Genomic DNA, 22795 nt, shown 5'->3' on the forward strand with positions numbered 1-22795 from the left:
CTGAGGCAGTTTGGACTCCACTCTTAGAAGGCCTAGAGTGATGATGATTTCACTGATCCTAGACACGGGGTAAACTCTGTGCATTAGCATCCCATGGGCGAACTGTTGTTATGTCAAAAAGATTTAGGGAGGCCAATCCAAACAAAAAATTGATTAATCTGTCACCTAAATGTTATATCAGTATTAGTAGAACTCTGTACTAGGGTAAATATGCTTTTTTAAACTTAGGAAAGAAACAAAAGTTAGGATGAGGATTAAATACAAATTCAGGATGAAGACAACCGTCTGCAGCTTCGGCTCGACTGCCCCTTTCTTTTGAGTGGCCCCTCAATGTTTTGGAAACGGGTGGAGGACATTGTCTTCATTAGAATGGGCCCCCCTGCGATGCTGAGGCAGTTTGGACTCCACTCTTAGAAGGCCTAGAGTGATAGTGATTTCACTGATCCTAGACCCGTAGTGGACTCTGTGCATTAGCATCCCATGGGCGAACTGTTGTTATGTCAAAAAGATTTAGGGAGGCCAATCCAAACAAAAAATTGATTAATCTGTCACCTAAATGTTACATCAGTGTTAGTAGATCTCTGTCCTAGGGTAAATATGCTTTTTTAAATTTAGGAAACAAACAAAAGTTAGGATGAGGATTAAATAAAAAATCAGAATTATTACAAACGTCTGCAGCTTCGGTTCGACTGCCCCTTACATTTGAGTGGCCCCTCAATGTTTTGGAAACGGGTGGAGGACTTTGTCTTCATTAGAATGGGCCCCCTGCGATGCTGAGGCAGTTTGGACTCCACTCTTAGAAGGCCTAGAGTGATGATGATTTCACTGATCCTAGACACGGGGTAAACTCTGTGCATTAGCATCCCATGGGCGAACTGTTGTTATGTCAAAAAGATTTAGGGAGGCCAATCCAAACAAAAAATTGATTAATCTGTCAACTAAATGTTACATCAGTATTAGTAGAACTCTGTACTTGGGTAAATATGCTTTTTTAAACCTAGGAAAGAAACAAAAGTTAGGATGAGGATTAAATACAAATTCAGGATGAAGACAACCGTCTGCAGCTTCGGCTCGACTGCCCCTTTCTTTTGAGTGGCCCCTCAATGTTTTGTAAACGGGTGGAGGACATTGTCTTCATTAGAATGGGCCCCCCTGCGATGCTGAGGCAGTTTGGACTCCACTCTTAGAAGGCCTAGAGTGATAGTGATTTCACTGATCCTAGACCCGTAGTGGACTCTGTGCATTAGCATCCCATGGGCGAACTGTTGTTATGTCAAAAAGATTTAGGTTAGCCAATCCAACCAAAAAATGTATTAATCTGTCACCTAAATGTTACATCAGTGTTAGTAGATCTCTGTCCTAGGGTAAATATGCTTTTTTAAACTTAGGAAACAAACAAAAGTTAGGATAAGGATTAAATACAAATTCAGAATTATTACAAAAGTCTGCAGCTTCGGTTCGACTGCCCCTTACATTTGAGTGGCCCCTCAATGTTTTGGAAACGGGTGGAGGACTTTGTCTTCATTAGAATGGGCCCCCTGCGATGCTGAGGCAGTTTGGACTCCACTCTTAGAAGGCCTAGAGTGATGATGATTTCACTGATCCTAGACACGGGGTAAACTCTGTGCATTAGCATCCCATGGGCGAACTGTTGTTATGTCAAAAAGATTTAGGGAGGCCAATCCAAACAAAAAATTGATTAATCTGTCACCTAAATGTTATATCAGTATTAGTAGAACTCTGTACTAGGGTAAATATGCTTTTTTAAACTTAGGAAAGAAACAAAAGTTAGGATGAGGATTAAATACAAATTCAGGATGAAGACAACCGTCTGCAGCTTCGGCTCGACTGCCCCTTTCTTTTGAGTGGCCCCTCAATGTTTTGGAAGCGGGTGGAGGACATTGTCTTCATTAGAATGGGCCCCCCTGCGATGCTGAGGCAGTTTGGACTCCACTCTTAGAAGGCCTAGAGTGATAGTGATTTCACTGATCCTAGACCCGTAGTGGACTCTGTGCATTAGCATCCCATGGGCGAACTGTTGTTATGTCAAAAAGATTTAGGTTAGCCAATCCAACCAAAAAATGTATTAATCTGTTACCTAAATGTTACATCAGTGTTAGTAGATCTCTGTCCTAGGGTAAATATGCTTTTTTAAATTTAGGAAACAAACAAAAGTTAGGATGAGGATTAAATAAAAAATCAGAATTATTACAAACGTCTGCAGCTTCGGTTCGACTGCCCCTTACATTTGAGTGGCCCCTCAATGTTTTGGAAACGGGTGGAGGACTTTGTCTTCATTAGAATGGGCCCCCTGCGATGCTGAGGCAGTTTGGACTCCACTCTTAGAAGGCCTAGAGTGATGATGATTTCACTGATCCTAGACACGGGGTAAACTCTGTGCATTAGCATCCCATGGGCGAACTGTTGTTATGTCAAAAAGATTTAGGGAGGCCAATCCAAACAAAAAATTGATTAATCTGTCACCTAAATGTTATATCAGTATTAGTAGAACTCTGTACTAGGGTAAATATGCTTTTTTAAACTTAGGAAAGAAACAAAAGTTAGGATGAGGATTAAATAAAAATTCAGGATGAAGACAACCGTCTACAGCTTCGGCTCGACTGCCCCTTTCTTTTGAGTGGCCCCTCAATGTTTTGGAAACGGGTGGAGGACTTTGTCTTCATTAGAATGGGCCCCCCTGCGATGCTGAGGCAGTTTGGACTCCACTCTTAGAAGGCCTAGAGTGATAGTGATTTCACTGATCCTAGACCCGTAGTGGACTCTGTGCATTAGCATCCCATGGGCGAACTGTTGTTATGTCAAAAAGATTTAGGTTAGCCAATCCAACCCAAAAATTTATTAATCTGTCACCTAAATGTTACATCAGTGTTAGTAGATCTCTGTCCTAGGGTAAATATGCTTTTTTAAACTTAGGAAACAAACAAAAGTTAGGATGAGGATTAAATACAAATTCAGAATTATTACAAAAGTCTGCAGCTTCGGTTCGACTGCCCCTTACATTTGAGTGGCCCCTCAATGTTTTGGAAACGGGTGGAGGACTTTGTCTTCATTAGAATGGGCCCCCTGCGATGCTGAGGCAGTTTGGACTCCACTCTTAGAAGGCCTAGAGTGATGATGATTTCACTGATCCTAGACACGGGGTAAACTCTGTGCATTAGCATCCCATGGGCGAACTGTTGTTATGTCAAAAAGATTTAGGGAGGCCAATCCAAACAAAAAATTGATTAATCTGTCACCTAAATGTTATATCAGTATTAGTAGAACTCTGTACTAGGGTAAATATGCTTTTTTAAACTTAGGAAAGAAACAAAAGTTAGGATGAGGATTAAATACAAATTCAGGATGAAGACAACCGTCTGCAGCTTCGGCTCGACTGCCCCTTTCTTTTGAGTGGCCCCTCAATGTTTTGGGAACGGGTGGAGGACATTGTCTTCATTAGAATGGGCCCCCCTGCGATGCTGAGGCAGTTTGGACTCCACTCTTAGAAGGCCTAGAGTGATAGTGATTTCACTGATCCTAGACCCGTAGTGGACTCTGTGCATTAGCATCCCATGGACGAACTGTTGTTATGTCAAAAAGATTTAGGTTAGCCAATCCAACCAAAAAATGTATTAATCTGTCACCTAAATGTTACATCAGTGTTAGTAGATCTCTGTCCTAGGGTAAATATGCTTTTTTAAATTTAGGAAACAAACAAAAGTTAGGATGAGGATTAAATAAAAAATCAGAATTATTACAAACGTTTGCAGCTTCGGTTTGACTGCCCCTTACATTTGAGTGGCCCCTCAATGTTTTGGAAACGGGTGGAGGACTTTGTCTTCATTAGAATGGGCCCCCTGCGATGCTGAGGAAGTTTGGACTCCACTCTTAGAAGGCCTAGAGTGATGATGATTTCACTGATCCTAGACTCGGGGTAAACTCTGTGCATTAGCATCCCATGGGCGAACTGTTGTTATGTCAAAAAGATTTAGGGAGGCCAATCCAAACAAAAAATGTATTAATCTGTCACCTAAATGTTACATCAGTATTAGTAGAACTCTGTACTAGGGTAAATATGCTTTTTTAAACTTAGGAAAGAAACAAAAGTTAGGATGAGGATTAAATAAAAATTCAGGATGAAGACAACCGTCTGCAGCTTCGGCTCGACTGCCCCTTTCTTTTGAGTGGCCCCTCAATGTTTTGTAAACGGGTGGAGGACATTGTCTTCATTAGAATGGGCCCCCCTGCGATGCTGAGGCAGTTTGGACTCCACTCTTAGAAGGCCTAGAGTGATAGTGATTTCACTGATCCTAGACCCGTAGTGGACTCTGTGCATTAGCATCCCATGGGCGAACTGTTGTTATGTCAAAAAGATTTAGGTTAGCCAATCCAACCAAAAAATGTATTAATCTGTCACCTAAATGTTACATCAGTGTTAGTAGATCTCTGTCCTAGGGTAAATATGCTTTTTTAAACTTAGGAAACAAACAAAAGTTAGGATGAGGATTAAATACAAATTCAGAATTATTACAAAAGTCTGCAGCTTCGGTTCGACTGCCCCTTACATTTGAGTGGCCCCTCAATGTTTTGGAAACGGGTGGAGGACTTTGTCTTCATTAGAATGGGCCCCCTGCGATGCTGAGGCAGTTTGGACTCCACTCTTAGAAGGCCTAGAGTGATGATGATTTCACTGATCCTAGACACGGGGTAAACTCTGTGCATTAGCATCCCATGGGCGAACTGTTGTTATGTCAAAAAGATTTAGGGAGGCCAATCCAAACAAAAAATTGATTAATCTGTCACCTAAATGTTATATCAGTATTAGTAGAACTCTGTACTAGGGTAAATATGCTTTTTTAAACTTAGGAAAGAAACAAAAGTTAGGATGAGGATTAAATACAAATTCAGGATGAAGACAACCGTCTGCAGCTTCGGCTCGACTGCCCCTTTCTTTTGAGTGGCCCCTCAATGTTTTGGAAATGGGTGGAGGACATTGTCTTCATTAGAATGGGCCCCCCTGCGATGCTGAGGCAGTTTGGACTCCACTCTTAGAAGGCCTAGAGTGATAGTGATTTCACTGATCCTAGACCCGTAGTGGACTCTGTGCATTAGCATCCCATGGGCGAACTGTTGTTATGTCAAAAAGATTTAGGGAGGCCAATCCAAACAAAAAATTGATTAATCTGTCACCTAAATGTTACATCAGTGTTAGTAGATCTCTGTCCTAGGGTAAATATGCTTTTTTAAATTTAGGAAACAAACAAAAGTTAGGATGAGGATTAAATAAAAAATCAGAATTATTACAAACGTCTGCAGCTTCGGTTCGACTGCCCCTTACATTTGAGTGGCCCCTCAATGTTTTGGAAACGGGTGGAGGACTTTGTCTTCATTAGAATGGGCCCCCTGCGATGCTGAGGCAGTTTGGACTCCACTCTTAGAAGGCCTAGAGTGATGATGATTTCACTGATCCTAGACACGGGGTAAACTCTGTGCATTAGCATCCCATGGGCGAACTGTTGTTATGTCAAAAAGATTTAGGGAGGCCAATCCAAACAAAAAATTGATTAATCTGTCAACTAAATGTTACATCAGTATTAGTAGAACTCTGTACTTGGGTAAATATGCTTTTTTAAACCTAGGAAAGAAACAAAAGTTAGGATGAGGATTAAATACAAATTCAGGATGAAGACAACCGTCTGCAGCTTCGGCTCGACTGCCCCTTTCTTTTGAGTGGCCCCTCAATGTTTTGTAAACGGGTGGAGGACATTGTCTTCATTAGAATGGGCCCCCCTGCGATGCTGAGGCAGTTTGGACTCCACTCTTAGAAGGCCTAGAGTGATAGTGATTTCACTGATCCTAGACCCGTAGTGGACTCTGTGCATTAGCATCCCATGGGCGAACTGTTGTTATGTCAAAAAGATTTAGGTTAGCCAATCCAACCAAAAAATGTATTAATCTGTCACCTAAATGTTACATCAGTGTTAGTAGATCTCTGTCCTAGGGTAAATATGCTTTTTTAAATTTAGGAAACAAACAAAAGTTAGGATGAGGATTAAATAAAAAATCAGAATTATTACAAACGTCTGCAGCTTCGGTTCGACTGCCCCTTACATTTGAGTGGCCCCTCAATGTTTTGGAAACGGGTGGAGGACTTTGTCTTCATTAGAATGGGCCCCCTGCGATGCTGAGGCAGTTTGGACTCCACTCTTAGAAGGCCTAGAGTGATGATGATTTCACTGATCCTAGACACGGGGTAAACTCTGTGCATTAGCATCCCATGGGCGAACTGTTGTTATGTCAAAAAGATTTAGGGAGGCCAATCCAAACAAAAAATTGATTAATCTGTCAACTAAATGTTACATCAGTATTAGTAGAACTCTGTACTAGGGTAAATATGCTTTTTTAAACCTAGGAAAGAAACAAAAGTTAGGATGAGGATTAAATACAAATTCAGGATGAAGACAACCGTCTGCAGCTTTGGCTCGACTGCCCCTTTCTTTTGAGTGGCCCCTCAATGTTTTGGAAGCGGGTGGAGGACATTGTCTTCATTAGAATGGGCCCCCCTGCGATGCTGAGGCAGTTTGGACTCCACTCTTAGAAGGCCTAGAGTGATAGTGATTTCACTGATCCTAGACCCGTAGTGGACTCTGTGCATTAGCATCCCATGGGCGAACTGTTGTTATGTCAAAAAGATTTAGGTTAGCCAATCCAACCAAAAAATGTATTAATCTGTTACCTAAATGTTACATCAGTGTTAGTAGATCTCTGTCCTAGGGTAAATATGCTTTTTTAAATTTAGGAAACAAACAAAAGTTAGGATGAGGATTAAATAAAAAATCAGAATTATTACAAACGTCTGCAGCTTCGGTTCGACTGCCCCTTACATTTGAGTGGCCCCTCAATGTTTTGGAAACGGGTGGAGGACTTTGTCTTCATTAGAATGGGCCCCCTGCGATGCTGAGGCAGTTTGGACTCCACTCTTAGAAGGCCTAGAGTGATGATGATTTCACTGATCCTAGACACGGGGTAAACTCTGTGCATTAGCATCCCATGGGCGAACTGTTGTTATGTCAAAAAGATTAAGGGAGGCCAATCCAAACAAAAAATTGATTAATCTGTCACCTAAATGTTATATCAGTATTAGTAGAACTCTGTACTAGGGTAAATATGCTTTTTTAAACTTAGGAAAGAAACAAAAGTTAGGATGAGGATTAAATAAAAATTCAGGATGAAGACAACCGTCTACAGCTTCGGCTCGACTGCCCCTTTCTTTTGAGTGGCCCCTCAATGTTTTGGAAACGGGTGGAGGACTTTGTCTTCATTAGAATGGGCCCCCCTGCGATGCTGAGGCAGTTTGGACTCCACTCTTAGAAGGCCTAGAGTGATAGTGATTTCACTGATCCTAGACCCGTAGTGGACTCTGTGCATTAGCATCCCATGGGCGAACTGTTGTTATGTCAAAAAGATTTAGGTTAGCCAATCCAACCCAAAAATTTATTAATCTGTCACCTAAATGTTACATCAGTGTTAGTAGATCTCTGTCCTAGGGTAAATATGCTTTTTTAAACTTAGGAAACAAACAAAAGTTAGGATGAGGATTAAATACAAATTCAGAATTATTACAAAAGTCTGCAGCTTCGGTTCGACTGCCCCTTACATTTGAGTGGCCCCTCAATGTTTTGGAAACGGGTGGAGGACTTTGTCTTCATTAGAATGGGCCCCCTGCGATGCTGAGGCAGTTTGGACTCCACTCTTAGAAGGCCTAGAGTGATGATGATTTCACTGATCCTAGACACGGGGTAAACTCTGTGCATTAGCATCCCATGGGCGAACTGTTGTTATGTCAAAAAGATTTAGGGAGGCCAATCCAAACAAAAAATTGATTAATCTGTCACCTAAATGTTATATCAGTATTAGTAGAACTCTGTACTAGGGTAAATATGCTTTTTTAAACTTAGGAAAGAAACAAAAGTTAGGATGAGGATTAAATACAAATTCAGGATGAAGACAACCGTCTGCAGCTTCGGCTCGACTGCCCCTTTCTTTTGAGTGGCCCCTCAATGTTTTGGAAACGGGTGGAGGACATTGTCTTCATTAGAATGGGCCCCCCTGCGATGCTGAGGCAGTTTGGACTCCACTCTTAGAAGGCCTAGAGTGATAGTGATTTCACTGATCCTAGACCCGTAGTGGACTCTGTGCATTAGCATCCCATGGGCGAACTGTTGTTATGTCAAAAAGATTTAGGGAGGCCAATCCAAACAAAAAATTTATTAATCTGTCAACTAAATGTTACATCAGTATTAGTAGAACTCTGTACTAGGGTAAATATGCTTTTTTAAACTTAGGAAAGAAACAAAAGTTAGGTTGAGGATTAAATACAAATTCAGGATGAAGACAACCGTCTGCAGCTTCGGCTCGACTGCCCCTTTCTTTTGAGTGGCCCCTCAATGTTTTGGGAACGGGTGGAGGACATTGTCTTCATTAGAATGGGCCCCCCTGCGATGCTGAGGCAGTTTGGACTCCACTCTTAGAAGGCCTAGAGTGATAGTGATTTCACTGATCCTAGACCCGTAGTGGACTCTGTGCATTAGCATCCCATGGGCGAACTGTTGTTATGTCAAAAAGATTTAGGTTAGCCAATCCAACCCAAAAATGTATTAATCTGTCACCTAAATGTTACATCAGTGTTAGTAGATCTCTGTCCTAGGGTAAATATGCTTTTTTAAATTTAGGAAACAAACAAAAGTTAGGATGAGGATTAAATAAAAAAATCAGAATTATTACAAACGTCTGCAGCTTCGGTTCGACTGCCCCTTACATTTGAGTGGCCCCTCAATGTTTTGGAAACGGGTGGAGGACTTTGTCTTCATTAGAATGGGCCCCCTGAGATGCTGAGGCAGTTTGGACTCCACTCTTAGAAGGCCTAGAGTGATGATGATTTCACTGATCCTAGACACGGGGTAAACTCTGTGCATTAGCATCCCATGGGTGAACTGTTGTTATGTCAAAAAGATTTAGGGAGGCCAATCCAAACAAAAAATTGATTAATCTGTCAACTAAATGTTATATCAGTATTAGTAGAACTCTGTACTAGGGTAAATATGCTTTTTTAAACTTAGGAAAGAAACAAAAGTTAGGATGAGGATTAAATACAAATTCAGGATGAAGACAACCGTCTGCAGCTTCGGCTCGACTGCCCCTTACATTTTAGTGGCCCCTCAATGTTTTGGAAAAGGGTGGAGGACTTTGTCTTCATTAAAATGGGCCCCCTGCGATGCTGAGGCAGTTTGGACTCCACTCTTAGAAGGCCTAGAGTGATGATGATTTCACTGATCCTAGACACGGGGTAAACTCTGTGCATTAGCATCCCATGGGCGAACTGTTGTTATGTCAAAAAGATTTAGGGAGGCCAATCCAAACAAAAAATTGATTAATCTGTCAACTAAATGTTACATCAGTATTAGTAGAACTCTGTACTAGGGTAAATATGCTTTTTTAAACTTAGGAAAGAAACAAAAGTTAGGATTAGGATTAAATACAAATTCAGGATGAAGACAACCGTCTGCAGCTTCGGCTCGACTGCCCCTTTCTTTTGAGTGGCCCCTCAATGTTTTGGAAATGGGTGGAGGACATTGTCTTCATTAGAATGGGCCCCCCTGCGATGCTGAAGCAGTTTGGACTCCACTCTTAGAAGGCCTAGAGTGATAGTGATTTCACTGATCCTAGACCCGTAATGGACTCTGTGCATTAGCATCCCATGGGCGAACTGTTGTTATGTCAAAAAGATTTAGGTTAGCCAATCCAACCAAAAAATTTATTAATCTGTCACCTAAATGTTACATCAGTATTAGTAGATCTCTGTCCTAGGGTAAATATGCTTTTTTAAACTTAGGAAACAAACAAAAGTTAGGATGAGGATTAAATAAAAAATCGGAATTATTACAAACGCCTGCAGCTTCGGTTCGACTGCCCCTTACATTTGAGTGGCCCCTCAATGTTTTGGAAAAGGGTGGAGGACTTTGTCTTCATTAGAATGGGCCCCCTGCGATGCTGAGGCAGTTTGGACTCCACTCTTAGAAGGCCTAGAGTGATGATGATTTCACTGATCCTAGACCCGTAGTGGACTCTGTGCATTAGCATCCCATGGGCGAACTGTTGTTATGTCAAAAAGATTTAGGTTAGCCAATCCAACCAAAAAATGTATTAATCTGTCACCTAAATGTTACATCAGTGTTAGTAGATCTCTGTCCTAGGGTAAATATGCTTTTTTAAATTTAGGAAACAAACAAAAGTTAGGATGAGGATTAAATAAAAAATCTGAATTATTACATACGCCTGCAGCTTCGGTTCGACTGCCCCTTACATTTTAGTGGCCCCTCAATGTTTTGGAAAAGGGTGGAGGACTTTGTCTTCATTAGAATGGGCCCCCTGCGATGCTGAGGCAGTTTGGACTCCACTCTTAGAAGGCCTAGAGTGATGATGATTTCACTGATCCTGGACCCGGGGTAAACTCTGTGCATTAGCATCCCATGGGCGAACTGTTGTTATGTCAAAAAGATTTAGGGAGGCCAATCCAAACAAAAAATTTATTAATCTGTCACCTAAATGTTACATCAGTATTAGTAGAACTCTGTACTAGGGTAAATATGCTTTTTTAAACTTAGGAAAGAAACAAAAGTTAGGATGAGGATTAAATAAAAATTCAGGATGAAGACAACCGTCTGCAGCTTCGGCTCGACTGCCCCTTTCTTTTGAGTGGCCCCTCAATGTTTTGGAAATGGGTGGAGGACATTGTCTTCATTAGAATGGGCCCCCCTGCGATGCTGAGGCAGTTTGGACTCCACTCTTAGAAGGCCTAGAGTGATAGTGATTTCACTGATCCTAGACCCGTAGTGGACTCTGTGCATTAGCATCCCATGAGCGAACTGTTGTTATGTCAAAAAGATTTAGGTTAGCCAATCCAACAAAAAAATGTATTAATCTGTCACCTAAATGTTACATCAGTGTTAGTAGATCTCTGTCCTAGGGTAAATATGCTTTTTTAAATTTAGGAAACAAACAAAAGTTAGGATGAGGATTAAATAAAAAATCTGAATTATTACAAACGCCTGCAGCTTCGGTTCGACTGCCCCTTACATTTGAGTGGCCCCTCAATGTTTTGGAAACGGGTGGAGGACTTTGTCTTCATTAGAATGTGCCGCCTACGATGCTGAGGCAGTTTGGACTCCACTCTTAGAAGGCCTAGAGTGATGATGATTTCACTGATCCTAGACACGGGGTAAACTCTGTGCATTAGCATCCCATGGGCGAACTGTTGTTATGTCAAAAAGATTTAGGGAGGCCAATCCAAACAAAAAATTGATTAATCTGTCAACTAAATGTTACATCAGTATTAGTAGAACTCTGTACTAGGGTAAATATGTTTTTTTAAACTTAGGAAAGAAACAAAAGTTAGGATGAGGATTAAATACAAATTCAGGATGAAGACAACCGTCTGCAGCTTCGGCTCGACTGCCCCTTTCTTTTGAGTGGCCCCTCAATGTTTTGGAAACGGGTGGAGGACTTTGTCTTCATTAGAATGGGCCCCCCTGTGATGCTGAGGCAGTTTGGACTCCACTCTTAGAAGGCCTAGAGTGATAGTGATTTCACTGATCCTAGACCCGTAGTGGACTCTGTGCATTAGCATCCCATGGGCGAACTGTTGTTATGTCAAAAAGATTTAGGTTAGCCAATCCAACCAAAAAATGTATTAATCTGTCACCTAAATGTTACATCAGTGTTAGTAGATCTCTGTCCTAGGGTAAATATGCTTTTTTAAATTTAGGAAACAAACAAAAGTTAGGATGAGGATTAAATAAAAAATCTGAATTATTACAAACGCCTGCAGCTTCAGTTCGACTGCCCCTTACATTTGAGTGGCCCCTCAATGTTTTGGAAACGGGTGGAGGACTTTGTCTTCATTAGAATGGGCCCCCTGCGATGCTGAGGCAGTTTGGACTCCACTCTTAGAAGGCCTAGAGTGATGATGATTTCACTGATCCTAGACACGGGGTAAACTCTGTGCATTAGCATCCCATGGGCGAACTGTTGTTATGTCAAAAAGATTTAGGGAGGCCAATCCAAACAAAAAATTGATTAATCTGTCACCTAAATGTTATATCAGTATTAGTAGAACTCTGTACTAGGGTAAATATGCTTTTTTAAACTTAGGAAAGAAACAAAAGTTAGGATGAGGATTAAATACAAATTCAGGATGAAGACAACCGTCTGCAGCTTCGGCTCGACTGCCCCTTTCTTTTGAGTGGCCCCTCAATGTTTTGGAAACGGGTGGAGGACATTGTCTTCATTAGAATGGGCCCCCCTGCGATGCTGAGGCAGTTTGGACTCCACTCTTAGAAGGCCTAGAGTGATAGTGATTTCACTGATCCTAGACCCGTAGTGGACTCTGTGCATTAGCATCCCATGGGCGAACTGTTGTTATGTCAAAAAGATTTAGGGAGGCCAATCCAAACAAAAAATTTATTAATCTGTCAACTAAATGTTACATCAGTATTAGTAGAACTCTGTACTAGGGTAAATATGCTTTTTTAAACTTAGGAAAGAAACAAAAGTTAGGATGAGGATTAAATACAAATTCAGGATGAAGACAACCGTCTGCAGCTTCGGCTCGACTGCCCCTTTCTTTTGAGTGGCCCCTCAATGTTTTGGGAACGGGTGGAGGACATTGTCTTCATTAGAATGGGCCCCCTGCGATGCTGAGGCAGTTTGGACTCCACTCTTAGAAGGCCTAGAGTGATAATGATTGCACTGATCCTAGACACGGGGTAAACTCTGTGCATTAGCATCCCATGGGCGAACTGTTGTTATGTCAAAAAGATTTAGGTTAGCCAATCCAACAAAAAAATGTATTAATCTGTCACCTAAATGTTACATCAGTGTTAGTAGATCTCTGTCCTAGGGTAAATATGCTTTTTTAAATTTAGGAAACAAACAAAAGTTAGGATGAGGATTAAATAAAAAATCTGAATTATTACAAACGCCTGCAGCTTCGGTTCGACTGCCCCTTACATTTGAGTGGCCCCTCAATGTTTTGGAAACGGGTGGAGGACTTTGTCTTCATTAGAATGTGCCGCCTACGATGCTGAGGCAGTTTGGACTCCACTCTTAGAAGGCCTAGAGTGATGATGATTTCACTGATCCTAGACACGGGGTAAACTCTGTGCATTAGCATCCCATGGGCGAACTGTTGTTATGTCAAAAAGATTTAGGGAGGCCAATCCAAACAAAAAATTGATTAATCTGTCAACTAAATGTTACATCAGTATTAGTAGAACTCTGTACTAGGGTAAATATGTTTTTTTAAACTTAGGAAAGAAACAAAAGTTAGGATGAGGATTAAATACAAATTCAGGATGAAGACAACCGTCTGCAGCTTCGGCTCGACTGCCCCTTTCTTTTGAGTGGCCCCTCAATGTTTTGGAAACGGGTGGAGGACTTTGTCTTCATTAGAATGGGCCCCCCTGTGATGCTGAGGCAGTTTGGACTCCACTCTTAGAAGGCCTAGAGTGATAGTGATTTCACTGATCCTAGACCCGTAGTGGACTCTGTGCATTAGCATCCCATGGGCGAACTGTTGTTATGTCAAAAAGATTTAGGTTAGCCAATCCAACCAAAAAATGTATTAATCTGTCACCTAAATGTTACATCAGTGTTAGTAGATCTCTGTCCTAGGGTAAATATGCTTTTTTAAATTTAGGAAACAAACAAAAGTTAGGATGAGGATTAAATAAAAAATCTGAATTATTACAAACGCCTGCAGCTTCAGTTCGACTGCCCCTTACATTTGAGTGGCCCCTCAATGTTTTGGAAACGGGTGGAGGACTTTGTCTTCATTAGAATGGGCCCCCTGCGATGCTGAGGCAGTTTGGACTCCACTCTTAGAAGGCCTAGAGTGATGATGATTTCACTGATCCTAGACACGGGGTAAACTCTGTGCATTAGCATCCCATGGGCGAACTGTTGTTATGTCAAAAAGATTTAGGGAGGCCAATCCAAACAAAAAATTGATTAATCTGTCACCTAAATGTTATATCAGTATTAGTAGAACTCTGTACTAGGGTAAATATGCTTTTTTAAACTTAGGAAAGAAACAAAAGTTAGGATGAGGATTAAATACAAATTCAGGATGAAGACAACCGTCTGCAGCTTCGGCTCGACTGCCCCTTTCTTTTGAGTGGCCCCTCAATGTTTTGGAAACGGGTGGAGGACATTGTCTTCATTAGAATGGGCCCCCCTGCGATGCTGAGGCAGTTTGGACTCCACTCTTAGAAGGCCTAGAGTGATAGTGATTTCACTGATCCTAGACCCGTAGTGGACTCTGTGCATTAGCATCCCATGGGCGAACTGTTGTTATGTCAAAAAGATTTAGGGAGGCCAATCCAAACAAAAAATTTATTAATCTGTCAACTAAATGTTACATCAGTATTAGTAGAACTCTGTACTAGGGTAAATATGCTTTTTTAAACTTAGGAAAGAAACAAAAGTTAGGATGAGGATTAAATACAAATTCAGGATGAAGACAACCGTCTGCAGCTTCGGCTCGACTGCCCCTTTCTTTTGAGTGGCCCCTCAATGTTTTGGGAACGGGTGGAGGACATTGTCTTCATTAGAATGGGCCCCCCTGCGATGCTGAGGCAGTTTGGACTCCACTCTTAGAAGGACCTAGAGTGATAGTGATTTCACTGATCCTAGACCCGTAGTGGACTCTGTGCATTAGCATCCCATGGGCGAACTGTTGTTATGTCAAAAAGATTTAGGTTAGCCAATCCAACCCAAAAATGTATTAATCTGTCACCTAAATGTTACATCAGTGTTAGTAGATCTCTGTCCTAGGGTAAATATGCTTTTTTAAATTTAGGAAACAAACAAAAGTTAGGATGAGGATTAAATAAAAAAATCAGAATTATTACAAACGTCTGCAGCTTCGGTTCGACTGCCCCTTACATTTGAGTGGCCCCTCAATGTTTTGGAAACGGGTGGAGGACTTTGTCTTCATTAGAATGTGCCGCCTACGATGCTGAGGCAGTTTGGACTCCACTCTTAGAAGGCCTAGAGTGATGATGATTTCACTGATCCTAGACACGGGGTAAACTCTGTGCATTAGCATCCCATGGGCGAACTGTTGTTATGTCAAAAAGATTTAGGGAGGCCAATCCAAACAAAAAATTGATTAATCTGTCAACTAAATGTTACATCAGTATTAGTAGAACTCTGTACTAGGGTAAATATGTTTTTTTAAACTTAGGAAAGAAACAAAAGTTAGGATGAGGATTAAATACAAATTCAGGATGAAGACAACCGTCTGCAGCTTCGGCTCGACTGCCCCTTTCTTTTGAGTGGCCCCTCAATGTTTTGGAAACGGGTGGAGGACTTTGTCTTCATTAGAATGGGCCCCCCTGTGATGCTGAGGCAGTTTGGACTCCACTCTTAGAAGGCCTAGAGTGATAGTGATTTCACTGATCCTAGACCCGTAGTGGACTCTGTGCATTAGCATCCCATGGGCGAACTGTTGTTATGTCAAAAAGATTTAGGTTAGCCAATCCAACCAAAAAATGTATTAATCTGTCACCTAAATGTTACATCAGTGTTAGTAGATCTCTGTCCTAGGGTAAATATGCTTTTTTAAATTTAGGAAACAAACAAAAGTTAGGATGAGGATTAAATAAAAAATCTGAATTATTACAAACGCCTGCAGCTTCAGTTCGACTGCCCCTTACATTTGAGTGGCCCCTCAATGTTTTGGAAACGGGTGGAGGACTTTGTCTTCATTAGAATGGGCCCCCTGCGATGCTGAGGCAGTTTGGACTCCACTCTTAGAAGGCCTAGAGTGATGATGATTTCACTGATCCTAGACACGGGGTAAACTCTGTGCATTAGCATCCCATGGGCGAACTGTTGTTATGTCAAAAAGATTTAGGGAGGCCAATCCAAACAAAAAATTGATTAATCTGTCACCTAAATGTTATATCAGTATTAGTAGAACTCTGTACTAGGGTAAATATGCTTTTTTAAACTTAGGAAAGAAACAAAAGTTAGGATGAGGATTAAATACAAATTCAGGATGAAGACAACCGTCTGCAGCTTCGGCTCGACTGCCCCTTTCTTTTGAGTGGCCCCTCAATGTTTTGGAAACGGGTGGAGGACATTGTCTTCATTAGAATGGGCCCCCCTGCGATGCTGAGGCAGTTTGGACTCCACTCTTAGAAGGCCTAGAGTGATAGTGATTTCACTGATCCTAGACCCGTAGTGGACTCTGTGCATTAGCATCCCATGGGCGAACTGTTGTTATGTCAAAAAGATTTAGGGAGGCCAATCCAAACAAAAAATTTATTAATCTGTCAACTAAATGTTACATCAGTATTAGTAGAACTCTGTACTAGGGTAAATATGCTTTTTTAAACTTAGGAAAGAAACAAAAGTTAGGATGAGGATTAAATACAAATTCAGGATGAAGACAACCGTCTGCAGCTTCGGCTCGACTGCCCCTTTCTTTTGAGTGGCCCCTCAATGTTTTGGGAACGGGTGGAGGACATTGTCTTCATTAGAATGGGCCCCCCTGCGATGCTGAGGCAGTTTGGACTCCACTCTTAGAAGGCCTAGAGTGATAGTGATTTCACTGATCCTAGACCCGTAGTGGACTCTGTGCATTAGCATCCCATGGGCGAACTGTTGTTATGTCAAAAAGATTTAGGTTAGCCAATCCAACCCAAAAATGTATTAATCTGTCACCTAAATGTTACATCAGTGTTAGTAGATCTCTGTCCTAGGGTAAATATGCTTTTTTAAATTTAGGAAACAAACAAAAGTTAGGATGAGGATTAAATAAAAAAATCAGAATTATTACAAACGTCTGCAGCTTCGGTTCGACTGCCCCTTACATTTGAGTGGCCCCTCAATGTTTTGGAAACGGGTGGAGGACTTTGTCTTCATTAGAATGGGCCCCCTGAGATGCTGAGGCAGTTTGGACTCCACTCTTAGAAGGCCTAGAGTGATGATGATTTCACTGATCCTAGACACGGGGTAAACTCTGTGCATTAGCATCCCATGGGTGAACTGTTGTTATGTCAAAAAGATTTAGGGAGGCCAATCCAAACAAAAAATTGATTAATCTGTCAACTAAATGTTATATCAGTATTAGTAGAACTCTGTACTAGGGTAAATATGCTTTTTTAAACTTAGGAAAGAAACAAAAGTTAGGATGAGGATTAAATACAAATTCAGGATGAAGACAACCGTCTGCAGCTTCGGCTCGACTGCCCCTTACATTTTAGTGGCCCCTCAATGTTTTGGAAAAGGGTGGAGGACTTTGTCTTCATTAAAATGGGCCCCCTGCGATGCTGAGGCAGTTTGGACTCCACTCTTAGAAGGCCTAGAGTGATGATGATTTCACTGATCCTAGACACGGGGTAAACTCTGAGCATTAGCATCCCATGGGCGAACTGTTGTTATGTCAAAAAGATTTAGGGAGGCCAATCCAAACAAAAAATTGATTAATCTGTCAACTAAATGTTACATCAGTATTAGTAGAACTCTGTACTAGGGTAAATATGCTTTTTTAAACTTAGGAAAGAAACAAAAGTTAGGATGAGGATTAAATACAAATTCAGGATGAAGACAACCGTCTGCAGCTTCGGCTCGACTGCCCCTTTCTTTTGAGTGGCCCCTCAATGTTTTGGAAATGGGTGGAGGACATTGTCTTCATTAGAATGGGCCCCCCTGCGATGCTGAAGCAGTTTGGACTCCACTCTTAGAAGGCCTAGAGTGATAGTGATTTCACTGATCCTAGACCCGTAATGGACTCTGTGCATTAGCATCCCATGGGCGAACAGTTGTTATGTCAAAAAGATTTAGGTTAGCCAATCCAACCAAAAAATGTATTAATCTGTCACCTAAATGTTACATCAGTATTAGTAGATCTCTGTCCTAGGGTAAATATGCTTTTTTAAACTTAGGAAAGAAACAAAAGTTAGGATGAGGATTAAATACAAATTCAGGATGAAGACAACCGTCTGCAGCTTCGGCTCGACTGCCCCTTTCTTTTGAGTGGCCCCTCAATGTTTTGGGAACGGGTGGAGGACATTGTCTTCATTAGAATGGGCCCCCCTGCGATGCTGAGGCAGTTTGGACTCCACTCTTAGAAGGCCTAGAGTGATAGTGATTTCACTGATCCTAGACCCGTAGTGGACTCTGTGCATTAGCATCCCATGGGCGAACTGTTGTTATGTCAAAAAGATTTAGGTTAGCCAATCCAACCCAAAAATGTATTAATCTGTCACCTAAATGTTACATCAGTGTTAGTAGATCTCTGTCCTAGGGTAAATATGCTTTTTTAAATTTAGGAAACAAACAAAAGTTAGGATGAGGATTAAATAAAAAAATCAGAATTATTACAAACGTCTGCAGCTTCGGTTCGACTGCCCCTTACATTTGAGTGGCCCCTCAATGTTTTGGAAACGGGTGGAGGACTTTGTCTTCATTAGAATGGGCCCCCTGAGATGCTGAGGCAGTTTGGACTCCACTCTTAGAAGGCCTAGAGTGATGATGATTTCACTGATCCTAGACACGGGGTAAACTCTGTGCATTAGCATCCCATGGGTGAACTGTTGTTATATCAAAAAGATTTAGGTTAGCCAATCCAACCAAAAAATGTATTAATCTGTCACCTAAATGTTACATCAGTGTTAGTAGATCTCTGTCCTAGGGTAAATATGCATTTTTAAACTTAGGAAACAAACAAAAGTTAGGATGAGGATTAAATAAAAAATCAGAATTATTACAAAAGTCTGCAGTTTCGGTTCGACTGCCCCTTACATTTGAGTGGCCCCTCAATGTTTTGGAAATGGGTGGAGGACTTTGTCTTCATTAGAATGGGCCCCCTGCGATGCTGAGGCAGTTTGGACTCCACTCTTAGAAGGCCTAGAGTGATGATGATTTCACTGATCCTAGACACGGGGTAAACTCTGAGCATTAGCATCCCATGGGCGAACTGTTGTTATGTCAAAAAGATTTAGGGAGGCCAATCCAAACAAAAAATTGATTAATCTGTCAACTAAATGTTACATCAGTATTAGTAGAACTCTGTACTAGGGTAAATATGCTTTTTTAAACTTAGGAAAGAAACAAAAGTTAGGATGAGGATTAAATACAAATTCAGGATGAAGACAACCGTCTGCAGCTTCGGCTCGACTGCCCCTTTCTTTTGAGTGGCCCCTCAATGTTTTGGAAATGGGTGGAGGACATTGTCTTCATTAGAATGGGCCCCCCTGCGATGCTGAAGCAGTTTGGACTCCACTCTTAGAAGGCCTAGAGTGATAGTGATTTCACTGATCCTAGACCCGTAATGGACTCTGTGCATTAGCATCCCATGGGCGAACTGTTGTTATGTCAAAAAGATTTAGGTTAGCCAATCCAACCAAAAAATGTATTAATCTGTCACCTAAATGTTACATCAGTATTAGTAGATCTCTGTCCTAGGGTAAATATGCTTTTTTAAACTTAGGAAACAAACAAAAGTTAGGATGAGGATTAAATAAAAAATCGGAATTATTACAAACGCCTGCAGCTTCGGTTCGACTGCCCCTTACATTTGAGTGGCCCCTCAATGTTTTGGAAAAGGGTGGAGGACTTTGTCTTCATTAGAATGGGCCCCCTGCGATGCTGAGGCAGTTTGGACTCCACTCTTAGAAGGCCTAGAGTGATGATGATTTCACTGATCCTAGACCCGTAGTGGACTCTGTGCATTAGCATCCCATGGGCGAACTGTTGTTATATCAAAAAGATTTAGGTTAGCCAATCCAACCAAAAAATGTATTAATCTGTCACCTAAATGTTACATCAGTGTTAGTAGATCTCTGTCCTAGGGTAAATATGCATTTTTAAACTTAGGAAACAAACAAAAGTTAGGATGAGGATTAAATAAAAAATCAGAATTATTACAAAAGTCTGCAGCTTCGGTTCGACTGCCCCTTACATTTGAGTGGCCCCTCAATGTTTTGGAAATGGGTGGAGGACTTTGTCTTCATTAGAATGGGCCCCCTGCGATGCTGAGGCAGTTTGGACTCCACTCTTAGAAGGCCTAGAGTGATAATGATTGCACTGATCCTAGACACGGGGTAAACTCTGTGCATTAGCATCCCATGGGCGAACTGTTGTTATGTCAAAAAGATTTAGGTTAGCCAATCCAACAAAAAAATGTATTAATCTGTCACCTAAATGTTACATCAGTGTTAGTAGATCTCTGTCCTAGGGTAAATATGCTTTTTTAAATTTAGGAAACAAACAAAAGTTAGGATGAGGATTAAATAAAAAATCTGAATTATTACAAACGCCTGCAGCTTCGGTTCGACTGCCCCTTACATTTGAGTGGCCCCTCAATGTTTTGGAAACGGGTGGAGGACTTTGTCTTCATTAGAATGGGCCCCCTGCGATGCTGAGGCAGTTTGGACTCCACTCTTAGAAGGCCTAGAGTGATGATGATTTCACTGATCCTAGACACGGGGTAAACTCTGTGCATTAGCATCCCATGGGCGAACTGTTGTTATGTCAAAAAGATTTAGGGAGGCCAATCCAAACAAAAAATTGATTAATCTGTCAACTAAATGTTACATCAGTATTAGTAGAACTCTGTACTAGGGTAAATATGTTTTTTTAAACTTAGGAAAGAAACAAAAGTTAGGATGAGGATTAAATACAAATTCAGGATGAAGACAACCGTCTGCAGCTTCGGCTCGACTGCCCCTTTCTTTTGAGTGGCCCCTCAATGTTTTGGAAACGGGTGGAGGACTTTGTCTTCATTAGAATGGGCCCCCCTGTGATGCTGAGGCAGTTTGGACTCCACTCTTAGAAGGCCTAGAGTGATAGTGATTTCACTGATCCTAGACCCGTAGTGGACTCTGTGCATTAGCTTCCCATGGGCGAACTGTTGTTATGTCAAAAAGATTTAGGTTAGCCAATCCAACCAAAAAATGTATTAATCTGTCACCTAAATGTTACATCAGTGTTAGTAGATCTCTGTCCTAGGGTAAATATGCTTTTTTAAATTTAGGAAACAAACAAAAGTTAGGATGAGGATTAAATAAAAAATCTGAATTATTACAAACGCCTGCAGCTTCAGTTCGACTGCCCCTTACATTTGAGTGACCTCTCAATGTTTTGGAAACGGGTGGAGGACTTTGTCTTCATTAGAATGGGCCCCCTGCGATGCTGAGGCAGTTTGGACTCCACTCTTAGAAGGCCTAGAGTGATGATGATTTCACTGATCCTAGACCCGTAGTGGACTCTGTGCATTAGCATCCCATGAGCGAACTGTTGTTATGTCAAAAAGATTTAGGTTAGCCAATCCAACCAAAAAATGTATTAATCTGTCACCTAAATGTTACATCAGTATTAGTAGATCTCTGTCCTAGGGTAAATATGCTTTTTTAAACTTAGGAAACAAACAAAAGTTAGGATGAGGATTAAATAAAAAATCGGAATTATTACAAACGCCTGCAGCTTCGGTTCGACTGCCCCTTACATTTGAGTGGCCCCTCAATGTTTTGGAAAAGGGTGGAGGACTTTGTCTTCATTAGAATGGGCCCACTGCGATGCTGAGGCAGTTTGGACTCCACTCTTAGAAGGCCTAGAGTGATGATGATTTCACTGATCCTAGACCCGTAGTGGACTCTGTGCATTAGCATCCCATGGGCGAACTGTTGTTATGTCAAAAAGATTTAAGTTAGCCAATCCAACCAAAAAATGTATTAATCTGTCACCTAAATGTTACATCAGTGTTAGTAGATCTCTGTCCTAGGGTAAATATGCTTTTTTAAATTTAGGAAACAAACAAAAGTTAGGATGAGGATTAAATAAAAAATCTGAATTATTACAAACGCCTGCAGCTTCGGTTCGACTGCCCCTTACATTTGAGTGGCCCCTCAATGTTTTGGAAACGGGTGGAGGACTTTGTCTTCATTAGAATGGGCCCCCTGCGATGCTGAGGCAGTTTGGACTCCACTCTTAGAAGGCCTAGAGTGATGATGATTTCACTGATCCTAGACACGGGCTAAACTCTGTGCATTAGCATCCCATGGGCGAACTGTTGTTATGTCAAAAAGATTTAGGGAGGCCAATCCAAACAAAAAATTGATTAATCTGTCAACTAAATGTTACATCAGTATTAGTAGAACTCTGTACTAGGGTAAATATGTTTTTTTAAACTTATGAAAGAAACAAAAGTTAGGATGAGGATTAAATACAAATTCAGGATGAAGACAACCGTCTGCAGCTTCGGCTCGACTGCCCCTTTCTTTTGAGTGGCCCCTCAATGTTTTGGAAACGGGTGGAGGACTTTGTCTTCATTAGAATGGGCCCCCCTGCGATTCTGAGGCAGTTTGGACTCCACTCTTAGAAGGTCTAGAGTGATAGTGATTTCACTGATCCTAGACCCGTAGTGGACTCTGTGCATTAGCATCCCATGGGCAAACTGTTGTTATGTCAAAAAGATTTAGGTTAGCCAATCCAACCAAAAAATGTATTAATCTGTCACCTAAATGTTACATCAGTGTTAGTAGATCTCTGTCCTAGGGTAAATATGCTTTTTTAAATTTAGGAAACAAACAAAAGTTAGGATGAGGATTAAATAAAAAATCTGAATTATTACAAACGCCTGCAGCTTCGGTTCGACTGCCCCTTACATTTGAGTGGCCCCTCAATGTTTTGGAAACGGGTGGAGGACTTTGTCTTCATTAGAATGGGC

This window comes from Rhinoderma darwinii, unplaced genomic scaffold (genome assembly GCF_050947455.1).
Source record: "Rhinoderma darwinii isolate aRhiDar2 unplaced genomic scaffold, aRhiDar2.hap1 Scaffold_105, whole genome shotgun sequence".
Lineage (NCBI taxonomy): Eukaryota > Metazoa > Chordata > Amphibia > Anura > Rhinodermatidae > Rhinoderma > Rhinoderma darwinii.